Here is a 15,251-nt window from a genome sequence, read left to right on the forward strand (position 1 = left end):
TATGTACAGGTGGTGTTGCGTGCATGTTGTACATGTGGCGCTATGTACATATGGTGTTGTGTGCATGATTGTACAAGTAGTGTTATGTGCATGTGGTGCAGTGTACATGTTGTACAAGTGGCGCTGTGTGTAGGTAGTGCTGTGCAGATGTCATGCACGTGGTGTTGTGTACATATGGTGTCGTGTACATGTCATGTGTGTGGTACTATGTACATGTGGTATTATGTATAGTGGTGTAGTGTACATGTGGAGTTGTGTACACGTTGAGCAGGTGGTGCCATGTACATGTGATGATGTGCACACGTTGTGTATGTGGTTGCAGTGTACAAGTGGTACTGTGTACATGTGGTGCATATGATACTAGTGTAGGTGAATGCGTTGCATGGTGTTGTATGACGTGTGTAGTTGTATGTGTGTGATGTACACTATGTGTATGTGCACATGGTTGAGGAGAAGGCACTGGGTGTTTCTTGCGTGTGGCAACAAATCTGGAGTACGTACAAAATGAAGGAAAAGGTAGAAGCTAAGGATTGATGAAAGGATAAGTATCAACATTTTATTTCAGTTTTATTATGCATGTGATTTATGACTATGGTATATGATGATTAAATGTGATCTATGATTTTGGTTATAATGGTTACATATGATTTATGATGTTGATCAATGATGGTTGTGTTTTGAGCTAACCAGATGTGATATGTTTATACATGATGTTTTGATCAAACAATTAGTTTGACTTGTTGTGACAAGAAGCGAACAAGATTACAAGTGTACCTTATTGATGAACTACCAATGAGGTATGATTTGAGATTATTTCAATTTATTTGAATCTAATGGAAATTATGTGCTTAGAACAAGAATGCATGACCATGCCTAGTTGGGTGGTTGAATCGAATGCAAGGATTGGCAATAACAGCAAAAGAAATTGGAACATGCATCAATATGTTGGTAGAGAACTTCAGGAACAGGGCCATTGTGGGACACTGGTACCCAATAGTGTCCATTTATTGCCATGAGAATGCTATGATCGGTATGATTGTTGAGGCAGGTATATGCCTTGGTTGTTTGATCTTTTGATGTGAGGAAGCCTTGCCAAGGGATGGATCGCCCGGGTTAGGGGACTCTGGGGAACTTGGAAGGTGAGTGACTACACGGAAGGGGGTGACCAGATTTCTTGAGGGACTGTGTAGCATAGAAGGGAAGGTCACATATATATTTGCTTTGGTCATTAGCATTGCCAGATGGAAGTGCACCCTGGAACAATGAGCCAATAACTGTTCATTGAGAGGACAAGTGGCGTAGGATTATAGCGTTGGACATTGGATGCAACTTTAACTGTGGCAATGGATTCTGGACTTCCTGGGAAGGAGGTGAATCCTAGTATTAATTTGAGGTTGGAGGTGTGAGCCTATGGACTCCCTTGTTGATTGATATGGGCACCGTATCCATTTATTTGTTGGTTTAGAAAATGTGCATATGATTATATGTGGTTATTGTAAATACCATAATGAGTTGTGTTATAAAGTTACAGTAAGTGGTATGGTTGTTATCTTGTCATGTTATCATGATGTTGTTCTTTGAGTAGGTCTTTCATTATAAATACTGCAACGAGCTAAGTTATAAAGTTCCATGGGAAGTATTTTTGTTTTCAGCGGTTTTGTTGAGGTCTTGGTGTGGTTTAAAACCAAGGACGATGTTCCCCAAGGGGGAGGGTTCTATAATAGCCTTGGTGAAAATTCCATGTAATAAAAGTTAATAAAGGAAAAATAAGAGCACAGTTAAGGGACACTTATTCCAAGTTGAATGTTGGGCAAAGATATCCTAGTGGGCATCACTGGATGTGTGTTTTGGCTAAGGAAAATTGGCAAAGGCTAAGGCAAAGACATTAAAAGGTAAAAAGGCATTTTTGGCACATTTATTTATGCGAATAAAGAAAATCAGGAGAAAATTAAGGTGAAAGGTCACAAGTTGCATGTGAGGAGGAAATTGAAGGAAAATAATGGAAAATGAAGAAATTGGAGGCCGCATTAATAAAGAGGCTTATGAGGATCAGTTGGCAGACTTGGTTAGTGTAGGATCTTTGCTGAAGCTTTGGGTTCAGTGTTAAGATCTTAGTTAGTGTAGGCTCTTAGCTGAAGCTTTGGGGTCAGTTTTAAGCTCTTGGTTAGTTCAAGTTTGGAGCTCTCTCATTATTCTCTCTCTCTCTCTCTCTCACTCTTGGTCACTTAGATTTTTCTTAGAGCACTCTAGCTTTGGAGCAAGGAAGGAAAAGTAAGCAAAGGGAAAGGAAGGAAAAGCAAGAAAAGGGAAAGGAAGGAAAGCAAGTATCAAGGAAAGGAAAGCAAGATCAAGCAGCTTCAACATGAATACTTGTTGGTAACCTTTTGCATGTGTGATTTCCTAGCTGGTTTGGACATGCATGGCTTTGCATGTTGGTGTATGGTTCTCTTGTTGTCGGTGGAATGGTTTTGCCGGGTTATGACTTTCCTTTTTCCAGATGCCATGGTGTTGGTATGTTTATTTCATTTTTTGAGCTTTGGTTTGCTGGATTTCAGAATCTGGGGCAGAGGTGGTCTCAAGGTTCATTCCCAAAGGCCTAGGAATCCCTTGACCGCTTTTAGCGGGATACACAGTAAAGCTTGAGGGAGAAGTATCAATTTAGGGCCTAGTGATATGGGTTTGGATTGCGGTAAATCTTGAGAGACTGGTTTCTGCTTAAGGCCTAGTGATCTTGGATTAGATTGCAGTAAATCCTGAGAGACAAAGAGACAAAAAATTCCTCAAGGATAGTGATGGATTCCAGATGGCATTCCAAGTTTTGTTTGGTTGTGATCAGAGCACCGGTTTTGGTGTGATCACGGTTTGGTGAGGGTCGAGGTGGTTTAACCTCTGGATTCCCTTGGTTGTTCTTGGATTACTTGTTTTATGAGATCCCACATTCATGCTTGGAATACGACACGGGGGTGATTGGCTGAAAGAGAGATTTGGTTCAACCATGTCTGTGGTCGAGTGGTACGTGGAAGTCTTGAACTTGGTCGGATTTGCTGATGATTAATAAAAGATAAGTTCTCTTAATTTTTCATTGGTTTATATGTGGATTTAATGGTTGTCATATCTCTTATATTTATATGGTTTTATGTTGGTTATAAGCATGGTTAAATGACTGGTTCATGTCATGGTTATTTCATGTATTTAATTGTAATTTTTAAATGGATGGATGCAAGACCTAATTGATGATACAATAGCTCAATGGAGAAGGAGGTGATCCTTCTAGTTATGTTTCATAAGTTCTTTCAGCCATTTATGCTTTGTCTCGTTTCCTAGCCCTGTAGATTGCATTGATGCCAAGTGTTTGACAGAATGTCAGTCTCGGTTGGGGATGCTCAAGCCTAGTCCTGAGGTTGATTTTGATTTATCAACATTGTTAACATGTCTTTGATGGATTTTGAAGGTTGTAGAAAGTTATGGGTAGAAGCCAAGATTCTGGGCTAGAAAAGTGGCTCAAATCTTAGGGTCATTGACACAGGTCTGCTGAGAAAAGTCCACAGTTGTTGGCACATAGGCCTATGAGAGTGACTTTGGGTTTTTGGACATTGTCATGCCTATAGCATGAGAGATAATTTGATTTAAAAGGCTTAAAACATCAGTGGGACCCAGGGGAAGTATGCTTAAGTGGTTGACATGTCTCTTAGGGGTGTTGTTGAGGTGGATGGGTTTGTTTTATGTGTTCTGTCGATTCTATTTCCTTAAGGATACTAAGGAGATTGAATCCCTTATAGTGACCTCTCTAATCACATGTTTGCCTTGGCTGGTTGGTTGCTTGGGTGGACCTGGCGGGAGAGGTGTTATAATAACAATGTTGAGAATAAAATAATGTCGTGTTTCAAGCATAAAATGTCTAATAAAGAAAAATAGACAGTGACTGAAATAGTTCGTAAAGGTTCTTACGATGCTTATATGGGGTTAACTATAACAATTACTGGAACAAAGAAAATAAAATAGATAGTATGAAGGAGGTGTATAGAGTTCTAATTTGTCACTAAAATAGTAAATTTCAAATTCTCAGTCTACGCTAGAGAACTAGATTGTAATAAGAAGCGGAAATTTATAGTTAAGTTCATCAATTTTTGAGTTTGGAACCAAACAAGAAAAGGGTTAAGAGCACAATGTAACGACCTGCGGAGAAGGGTTAGTTGTGGGTTGTGCCAAGAGGCTGACAAACCCAGAAACAATCCCTTAACTATTCAACTTGGTTAGGGGAGGTTATTATAATTACTAGCGAGAAAGAAAAATATAGATATATTATGTGTAGGCCTTAAACAATCAGAAGACAGATATCATTTAAAAGACTACATAGGAATAAAAGATATCAACTTGAACAACTGTAAATATATACAATCGAAATTGTAGGTTAACCAGAACTGAAAATTAAAGTAACCACGAATGTTGAATGATTTAGATCATATTAAATTCACATAGTAATGTTGTATTTCTACTATAAACAATAAAATTGGCACAAACCAAAATTCATTAGAGTTGGAATAACCCATAAGTTACATAACGTTGTCGTAAATATTATAACTTCTTTAGAAGAACATAAAATAGGGTTGTGGAAAAATATCAACTGCATACATAATATGAGAAAGAGTTAAAAACCCAAATGTAGTTTATTACAATGGTGAAACCAAAGACTTCAAAGTCCATATTACAGTAACTGTCTAACATAGCTTTTGCTAGTTCATAACTGGAACCAATAATGACGGTCAAACCATAATTTTACATGTCATTAACAAAATGACCCATAAAACACAATAGGAACCAAATATTTGACCCAATTTGGGTTCCTAACAATTGAAATTACAGAACTCGGTAGAATCGCAAAGATTTCCTTTCCGTTGAGAGTCATTTCGAAGAAAAACACACTTGGAAAAGGAAGGAGAGGACGGTGGTCAACGTAGACAGACGAGCAATCCATGTGTAAAATTAACATAACCCCTCCAACACCGCACATGAAGGAAAGGAACATATATAGTTATTCAACTCGAAATCAAATAGCAAAAGGGCTAGGAAATTATCTCAATGTAACAATAAGGTAATAAAAGAGACTAACTTCTATAATGTGACTGATACCTAGGAGACCCTGACATGCAAATGTAGCTGCAAAAAGGAAGAAATGTTGGTTAGAGGACCGAGAACACCTGAAACAAATCCAAGAAAGTTATCCATGAGATCATAGGTAAAAATAATAGGGTTTTTACCTGAGAACTTGTTTAGACCCTGCAAATTTGACCGCAGACCCGGTAAATTTGGCTAGACTCCAAGGTTGGGAAAGATATCATGGCTAGAAAGTAGATAACCTTTGAATATCAAACCCTCAGCATTGCAGAAGACCAAAATGTGGAAAAATAGAGCAAAACAAATGAGAGCTAGCACAGAGAGGGGGCAGAGTTAGTTACCCTCTAACTCCCTCATCCAATCTCCATGGACTAATGAGCCAAACTTTAGAGAGCCGTGGATCTAAGGAAAAATTCTGAGGTCAATATTCCAGGTGGATGGACTTAGATGGGCATCCAAAAGTTCCAGATCGACTATGACAGTCACCACAACTTAGTTTGGGTTACAAAGTTACCAAGATACAACTCAAAGTATAGTTAAACACATGTAATAATGTTGTTACAAGATCCATGGATAAGTACAAGTGTTGAATGGACACATCATTATTCCAAAACCATTATTATTATCTCTGCCGCATGCAGTAGATATTACATTATGTTTTTGGTCAAAACTGACCAAAAAATCAATGCAATTTTTTTAAACATTGGAAATTAAAATTTGTTGTTTTTAAAAATAATTTAATTTATTTATATTCAATTTGATTGGATATCAAATTGAAAATGTATTTCTCCATGCTTTGGAAACTATGTGATGTATTTAACGCATTTATATTGAGTTGCTTGTTCTATTGGTTTGTAAGCTGGTGGTCTTGGTACTTGGGCTGAATGTATCATAAGTGAATGCATCCACGGATCAACTAAACCTTACAGACTTACAATTTTTTAACTGTACGAATTTATCACAAGTGGAATTTGGTTGTCATGTGAGTCAGCTGGCCACCACTGTTTTGTATGGGATATGCATACAAACCTTATAGACTTACTGTCACGTCAGCTCACCACCACCATTTTGTATGGGATATCCACCTTCCAGTTTGAACATATCATTTTTCAAAGCAGTTTGGACATATAGTTTTTTATGGTAATGACATGTGGTTTGATTTTTGTTTTAAATATTTAAATTTTACAAAATTTATGCTTATTCAAGTAAATATTTATAAAATATATTAGAAGAAAAGAAACCTTAGAATATTTAAACTACAACTACATATAGTTTTTTATGGTAATGACACGTGGTTTGAATTTTTTTTAAATATTTATTTATACAAAATTTATAGTTATTCAAATAAATCTTTATAAAATATGTTAGAAAAAAACAAACTTTAGAATATTTAAACTACAACGACATATAGTTTTTTATGGTAATGACACGTGGTTTCAATTTTTTTTTTAAATATTTAAATTATACAAAATTTATACTTATTCAAATAAATCTTTATAAAATATGTTAGAAAAAAACAAACCTTAAAATATTTAAATTACAATGATAAACAGTTGCTTTTACAGGGAGAGTCTTCTTACATTCCCAATTTTGAGATTCATATAAAACTTTGGCTTATTATCACATTTTCAATGTTTCATTGTTCTTTTATTCTTTAATTATTATCCATAGCAGGCTGCCTTGCCCTTTTTTCGCTGAGCTAAGAAGTAATATTTGTTTTTTTAATATTAAAAAAAATGTGTTTTACTTTTAATTTTCTATATTACAAATATTAGATATTTTGGAATTAAAGAAGCAATATTTTTAATATATATTTAATATTTGTTATTTTAGTAAATATTACTTATCATGCAATAAGGTATTGATTGATTTATTATTTTTCTATTTTTTTAATATATGATTTATTTTTATCTTATAGATAAGCAATCAATACTATGACTTATCAATACCACATGCCCAAAAACCATAACTCATTTCAAAATCAAAATATTTTATAAATATTTAACTTAATAGTTACTATATAACAAGATTCTTAACCATGGATATTTACCCCATTTTACCATGGATACTATTAATTTGTAAATAGACTTGGTTATAATACCATGGGCTAGTAAACATTATTTCTTAACTTGTCATTAATAAGACCTCTATTCAAACCCTATGAGTCACCAATGTAATAGTATGAGGCTCACTAACCATATCATTGTCGAAGTGATAGGGTCCCATGATATATTTGGGAGATAGTCTAATAATATTGTGTTTAATGAATGCTTAGAACAAACAATAATTAATTTATTATTTCAATTTACTGATAATTTTTTTATTATAAATAATTCATATAAATTAGTATTGACTCTCAATAAAAAAATTCTAAATTGGTGGCTAGTTGAAGTGCTTGTATTATTTAGCTTTCATCAAATTTGTAATATACCTATCTAACTAAATGATGAAATGTTTATTTCTTCATTGTTCTAGTCCAATTTAATTATATTAATTCTAAGGAAAAATGTGAATAGCTTTAGAAGTTGTGCAATCAATATTATGCCATCATTAATAAATATATGTTAATAGAAAAATACAAGCAATTTTCAATAAAATATCTTAAGTTGAACATTTTACAATTATATTTAAAAAACACTAACTAACTCTTTTAATACATTGCACACTGATTAAATAATTTTACTATCTTTTATTATACCACATAGAAAAGCTACTATGTAACCCTCGTTACTCTATCCGTTTAATGCAAAGATTTTATAATAGTTCTTTTGAATTCACAATTGCTAATTTAACAATCGATAATGCAATTATAAAGGTTTTTTGGTTTAGTTATTGAATGTTTTGTATTGTTATGAGATATAGACTACGATATTTATAACATTAATGGATGTCGCTGCCACGTTCTTGAAATTTGGAGTGGGCATGTGGCGGCGGGCCTACGTCATCAACGTAAAAACTCAAAACCTTAAAGCTTTACTTTGAAAATATTAGAAAAGAAAAAAATGGATGTAGAGGCAAAACCAATGAAAAAACCGGATGCTAATATGTCACTTATAGTTACATAATAAATCACAAGAAGTTAGGGGAGGGATGCCATTACCTGTGCGCCCTCCCCTCCACCTGGCCTACGAGTACATGAACACCACACGACGTTGTACGACATGCATCCAACATGGGCTGCCACATGTTGTGCAGTGTGTCAGGCCATAAAACATCGTTTGCCGACCTTCCGCCCGCTTATTTCCACCTATTTGCCGCGATGTGTGGTTTGCCTGTGGGTTTTTAGTTCGGGTCACGTGCTTGTTCGAAGCCCTCCGCCGGCGATGGTGCAGGATGGCTCCATTTCTTGCGCGCTTCGTCCACCATGGTTGAGCTAATGTCTGCCATTGTTTGCTTGCACGAATCCATGGTTGGAACAGGGTTTCTGTTGTTCTTGTGGTTTTCCGCCTGCAATTGTTGTTCAGTCTGGACCGCCGGTGGTTTAGGGTTTCCTGGGTGGTTGTTTAATTCGCGCTATTTGTTGTTTGGGGAGGAGCCAGTACCAATTTCAGCGAGTTCGAGGTCGAAGGTGGCATTTACAGGTAATGGTAGGTTTTGGTGGTTTTTGTGTGGTTTTTTTTTCTCCATTTGCTAATTTCCCACTTGTTGTAGGTGTGGTAGGTGTGGCGAGTGCTGGAGAAGGTCTGTCGAAGGTGTGGCGAGCTCTGGACTTGGACATGGCTTCTATCCAGTAGGATTTTAATCCTACCAGCCATTTCTGATGTGTTTTTCAACACCTCACCTTGTCTATTGGAATTTTTGTTAAATTTGCAGACAGGTTTTGGGTTTTGTGGAATTTTTTGTTAAATTTGCAGATAGGTTTTGGGTTTTGTAGGTTAGGGGTTTTGTTTTGAGGGCACCATCCATTTCTGATGTGTTTTTCAACACCTCACCTTGTGTTTTTCAACACCTCACCTTGTGTTTTCCAACACCTCACCTTGTTTATTGGAATTTTTATTAAATTTGCAGACAAGTTTTGGGTTTTGTAGGTTAGGGGTTTTGTTTTGAGGGTTTAGGGTTTTGCAGGTTAGGGTTTTAGGGTTTTGTTTGCAGGGATAAAGTGCACTGGTTTATTAACCATTTCCTTGCTGTTCTTTTTGGGTTGAACATTGTGAGATAAGGGAAATTGGTTGCCTTCTTAAAAGTTCTTATTTGTTGCATAGAAACCAGTGAAATAGGGTTTGACACAGTGAAACCAAGTTTTTATTGCACATGTTTAGAGACATTATTTTACCTTATTCTGTTATCTGAGAAAGGAAATGTAGGGTGCACCACTGTATGTTAAGCCTTGCATGTATGTTATGCTGATAGACATGATTATTTTTTAAAAATTTATGATTCATTAGAAGCTGGAAATTACTACTTAGTTCCGTGAGAAAGAAGCTTATGATGGATATTGTCTCATAGTTGTCTTAAATGGGACGAGATGGGAAAATTAAAGCAGAAATACCAATATTTATTTTATGTTTTCAATACTCATTCTTGTACCGTAAGCACAAATGTTCATGGAAAGGGATCTTGAGGACTATGATAAATTATTTTGGCTTGGCACCATTCAGTTCTTTCACAGATGGGTGAAATTTCATTTGCCCCACCCATAAATGGTTGCAGTTGTGTTTGCTTGCAAATGAAGGATATCCATAGTCCTTTTCTGCTGATGTTTGACTTGCATTAGAGTACTTTGGTAATTGAGTACGAGCTTCCACAGGTGTGGTTGCTCATTGTCAAGGCCTCATTGACCAAATTTATAAAATTTTACTTAGAAAACACTCAATTGCTATTAATACATTATTTGTTATTTTTAGTTAAGTTTTCTATATTCTAGTGCTATGTACCTTCAGAAGTATATGGGAATGGAGTGTCAAATTTGTTATTTTATTGTAAGAATGAGGTGTTGGAACTATCTTTCTAATGGCTTGTTATGTGTTACATTTAATAAGGTTGTGTCCATGTAACAACAGTTGCGAGTTATGCTTGCTGAATCATGAATCAACTCTAACTCAGATCAACATCAAAGCAATTTTATTTTTTTGAAGGAATGCTACAGATATAGTTGGTCATTGTCAAGGCCTCATTGACCACCTTTATAAGATTTTACTTGGAAAACAGTGATAAATGTTATTGGTACATTATTCGTTATTTTGAGTAAAGTTTGCTCTTTTCTAGTGCTGTATATCTTTAGAAGTATATGGGAATGGTGTATTGAATCTGTTATTTTATTGTTATGGCCTGTTATGTGTTGCATTTCATAAGGTTGTGTCCATGACTCCATCTAACAGGAATTGTGAGTGAATCATGAATCAACTCTGATTCAGATCAACATTAAAGCAATTTTCTTTTTTGGAGTGAATGCTGCATATGCAACGCTGTCAAAATTGACCAACAACTTATTTTCCAGTGCTCTATTCTTGCTTTGATTCAAACCTCGATTATTAACATGGAAATTCCCTATCTCAACACTTTAAGCCTTAGATTGAATATCTTAAGGACTGAATCCACCTAGGATTAAGAATAATTTTGAAAGGGGAGGCAGTTGACTGACTTGGACATTATTTAGACTGGCAAGCATAATTTTTTGTTCTTATTTGTTGATGCTTGTCTGGCCTGTTGAAATTGAAAGTTAAGCCTTGCATGTATGTTATGCTGATAGACATGATTATTTTTTCAAAATTTATGATTCATTAGAAGCTAGAAATTACTGCTTAGTTCTGTGAGAAAGAAGCTCATGATGGATATTGTCTCATAGTTGTCTTAAATTGGACGAGATGGGAAAATTAAAGCAGAAATGCCAATATTTATTTTATGTTTTCAATACTCATTCTTGTACCGTAAGCACAAATGTTCATGGAAAGGGTTCTTGAGGACGATGATAAATTATTTTGGCTTGGCACCATTCAGTTCTTTCACAGATGGGTGAAATTTCATTTGCCCCACCCATGAATGGTTGCGATTATGTTTGCTTGTGAATGAAGGATATCCATACTTGCATTAGAGTACTTTGGTAATTGAGTAAGAGCTTCCACAGGTGTGGTTGCTCATTGTCAAGGCCTCATTGACCAACTTTATAAAATTTTACTTAGAAAACACTCAATTGTTATTAGTACATTATTTGTTATTTTTAGTTAAGTTTTCTCTATTCTAGTGCTATGTACCTTCAGAAGTATATGGGAATGGAGTGTCGAATCTATTATTTTATTGTAAGAATGAGATGTTGGAACTATCTTTCTAATGGCTTGTTATGTGTTACATTTAATAAGGTTGTGTCCATGTAACAACAGTTGTGAGTTATGCTTGCTGAGTCATGAATCAACTCTAACTCAGATCAACATCAAAGCAATTTTCTTTTTTTGAAGGAATGCTGCAAATATAGTTGGTCATTATCAAGGCCTCATTGACCACCTTTATAAGATTTTACTTGGGTCATAAATGTTATTGGTACACTATTCGTTATTTTGAGTAAAGTTTGCTCTTTTCTAGTGCTGTATATCATTAGAAGTACATGGGAATCGTGTATTGAATCTGTTATTTTTTTGTTATGGCCTGTTATGTGTTGCATTTCATAAGGTTGTGTCCATGACTCCATCTAATAGGAATTGTGAGTGAATCATGAATCAACTCTGATTTAGATCAACATCAAAGCAATTTTCTTTTTGGAGTGAATGCTGCATATTCAATGCTGTCAAAATTTACCAACAACTTATTTTCCAGTGCTCTATTCCTGCTCTGATTCAAATTAATATTTTATAGAAAGACATATTCCATTGAAAATTTCTTTTCAACACACAGTTATTTTTCCACAAGAAATCACTACTAGGTTGTAAGCCAAAATGTTTCTGTGACAAGAAAAAGATACAATCTAGTGTTGTAAGCCAAAATGTTTTTGTGACAAGAGAAAGATACAATCTAGTGTTGTAAGCCAAAATGTTTTTGTGACAAGAAAAAGATACAATCTAGTGTTGTAAGACAAAATGTTTTTGTGCCAAGAAAAAGATACAATCCATCCAAAATCCACATCATAATGTGGTTAGAACCAAAAACATATGACACCCCTATTCTTTATGGCCATGAGAATCTTGAGTGCCAAAAGTCCCCGAGTGACCTTCTTGAGCTAGGTAGGTTGGCCTACCAGTCAAGGGCTAATTAGGAAATGGTTGATTTCTGCCATATGATTGATTCCAATTTGCAACTTCCAACCATGTAGGTACTAAGTATCCATACCTCACATTTGCACTACTGACCCCTGCATTAAGTGGAGGTGTGTAATGAGCATACAGAGAATTGACACCAACTCTGTTAGGAACAAGGCAAGTGGGTAAACCCTCAGTTTGATAGTGGGGCACTTGAATGTTTATGAGATCTTGGAAAAATGGTGTATTATCTGCAATGGATTCCAATGAGTTTGAAATAATCCTGGTTTCATCAGCTATTCTTGTATCGTTGATCATCCCTTATTCCTTTTCAAGCATTTGTTGTGCCTTTCGTTTTTCCTTTTCCTGTCTTGCCATTTGCTTTTGTTGGTCCTTAACTTGCCTTGCTTTATCACTTTCAATCCTTTCATCTGCTCGATGTTGTGCTGCAACAATCCTTGTTGCCTTCTTATCCTTGACTAGATCCTTCTTTTTCTGTTTTAATTATTGCATTTCAAATTTCTTTTTTTTCAAACTCAGCTAATAGGTTTATATAGTCCTCTGAGGTGAGTAATTGTGAGCTTCAGCCCAGATGAAGACTACCTGGTGCACCTTGATTTTTTTCATTGATACTCTCTCTACTAGTAGCTTTAGGAACCGTCCAAGTGTCTTCTCCACCCCTCCCACATGCATGTCATTGCTTGGTACTTCCCTTTCAGTATCTGTTGGAACTGATTGAACTATATCATTATCTTCATTTGATGCCTCATTATGTCCTTAATCTTCTTCCATTGATCTATTTTCCACAAAAAAATGAACAATTTCACTGTTCAATTCTGCTGGTTGTGAGGGCATGTTCATGCTTTCTTCATTGGTTGCTGAGACACTATGTGAATTCATATTGATCATTGCTTCTGCTAGCCATGAAGGTGGGGTTACTTGGCTTGGCAATGTCAATTGGTCATTGTCAACTGCATGTTCAACAATATCATTAACAATATCAGCAACAGGAATTTCATGTTCTTGAGTTGGCGGAACGATCTCCATGTTACTGCGAATTTGTTCATTTTTATATTGTGTTTCACATACAGTTTCATCATCTTCAGAATATAAGTGTCCTTGAGACAGGGAAATCATATTACTAGCTGCAACAACACCATCTTGGTCATCTACTTCTTGCACTTCAACACCTGTTTGGGCATTCCCTTCTTCCTGACCATCCACATGAAACGCTTGGCTACAACCAGTATCATGCATAAGAGCATCATAGTTCAGTGGCCAGATTCCTGTCCTCCTAAAGCCAGCCTTGATATTTGATGGTGTCAAATCCCTTTTAAAAGCTTTACTTGCAAGCTCTGCTAGCTCAAACCTTTTCACCTCAACCCCTGGATTCTTTGCCATCCATGCAGCGCGCTCCGACCTGAAATAGTTCTTGAAAGGGCCAAACACACTAACATCAACGGGTTGCAGTCTGTGAGTGGTATGAGCTGGCAATGTTAACAGGTCGATGCCTAAATTGTTTTCTTCCTCAATTGTTTTTATAGCCATGTGGCTCCCATGGCCATCTAATATCAAAAGGTGTCTGTTATTAGGCGAGATGCCACCTGGTACCGATGCAAAAAAGTGAAAAAGCCAACTTAAAAATAGTTCTTTAGTCATCCATGCATGGGGATGTGTAGCCATGCATGCACCTGGTTCACAGTTTTGTATATATTTTTTCAGTTGATTTTTACCATTGAATAGATAAAATCCTGGGATTGAAGTACCAATTCCATTGACACAACATAAAATAGTTATCCACTCCCTGCTCTTGGGAAAAATCTTTGGCACATTTCAGCTCCCTCTCTTGGCAATTACCCGCATGCCACAATTCCTCCCTGCCTGAAAACCTGTTTCATCACAGTTCCATATATGGTCTGCTCCATAAGAATGTTTATCATAAGCACTAGAAAGTGTGTCATAGAACTTTTGCACAACTGCAGGGTGCAAATTTAATGCTCTGTCTCTTTCAAGGCCCTCAGCAGTACGCAATACAAGTTCTGGATGCCTTTTTTTAAACCCAAACCACCATGATTTACCAGGAGACCCATCTTTGAATGGGTTTGGCCTCCCTTGACAGATTTGAGCAACTGTTGATTTGAGTTGTATCAACTCTAGCCCATGTCCCAGTTGGGCCATCTCTTTACACCACTCAACCACCTCAGCCTCCTCCTCCTCAGTCATAACTGTAAGAGGTCCTCTACGTTTTGTATGAGTTAGTCCATTTATCCAATAATGTATTGATGAGGGAGGAATACCATGTTTTTTTGCAGATGCCTGAACTGAGTATCCATTAAACTCTATGTCGTCAATTGCAACTAACATTTGTTCTTTTGTCCATCCTCTTATAGCACTGATATTTTTAGTTGAGCTTGCCCCTTGGACTATTGTTGATGGTGGTTTTGTGGTTGATGGTGTGTTAACATCAGCTGCTGTCACATGGTCATCCTCAACAATGTTCGTTGGTGCATTTTTGGCATTGACATCAGCTAGCCTGTCATCATCAGACGATGTGCATCGCAGCTGTGAACCCCTTGTCACTCTCCTGCCACTTCTCCTTGTACGAGCAGAGTAACTTCCTTTTGCCATAGATGCAACAACCTGTAAAATTATTACATGCATTTAGACATTAGAATATTTGTAAATTATGCTTTATTACTTCAGCAAAAATACTTTTCCTTTATTACAGGAAATTATCAACATGTATGCTACAGGAAATCGAATTGCATTACTTATGTTACAGGAAATCGAATTGCATTACTTTGTAGTCTCTCATTGCAAATTACTTCGTAGTCTCTCAATTGCCTGCCTGTTCATCAGTTTAGCAACTTTAATATGGATTCAAGTAGGATTCTATGATAGTTGTTTCAAATATCATTTTCCATTTTTTTTGCTGTTTGGCATTGCAAAAAATGTCTTAGTACTGCAACT

This window comes from Pinus tabuliformis, chromosome J (assembly GCF_031772625.1).
Source record: "Pinus tabuliformis cultivar Carrire ecotype Pingquan chromosome J, CPIR1, whole genome shotgun sequence".
Lineage (NCBI taxonomy): Eukaryota > Viridiplantae > Streptophyta > Pinopsida > Pinales > Pinaceae > Pinus > Pinus tabuliformis.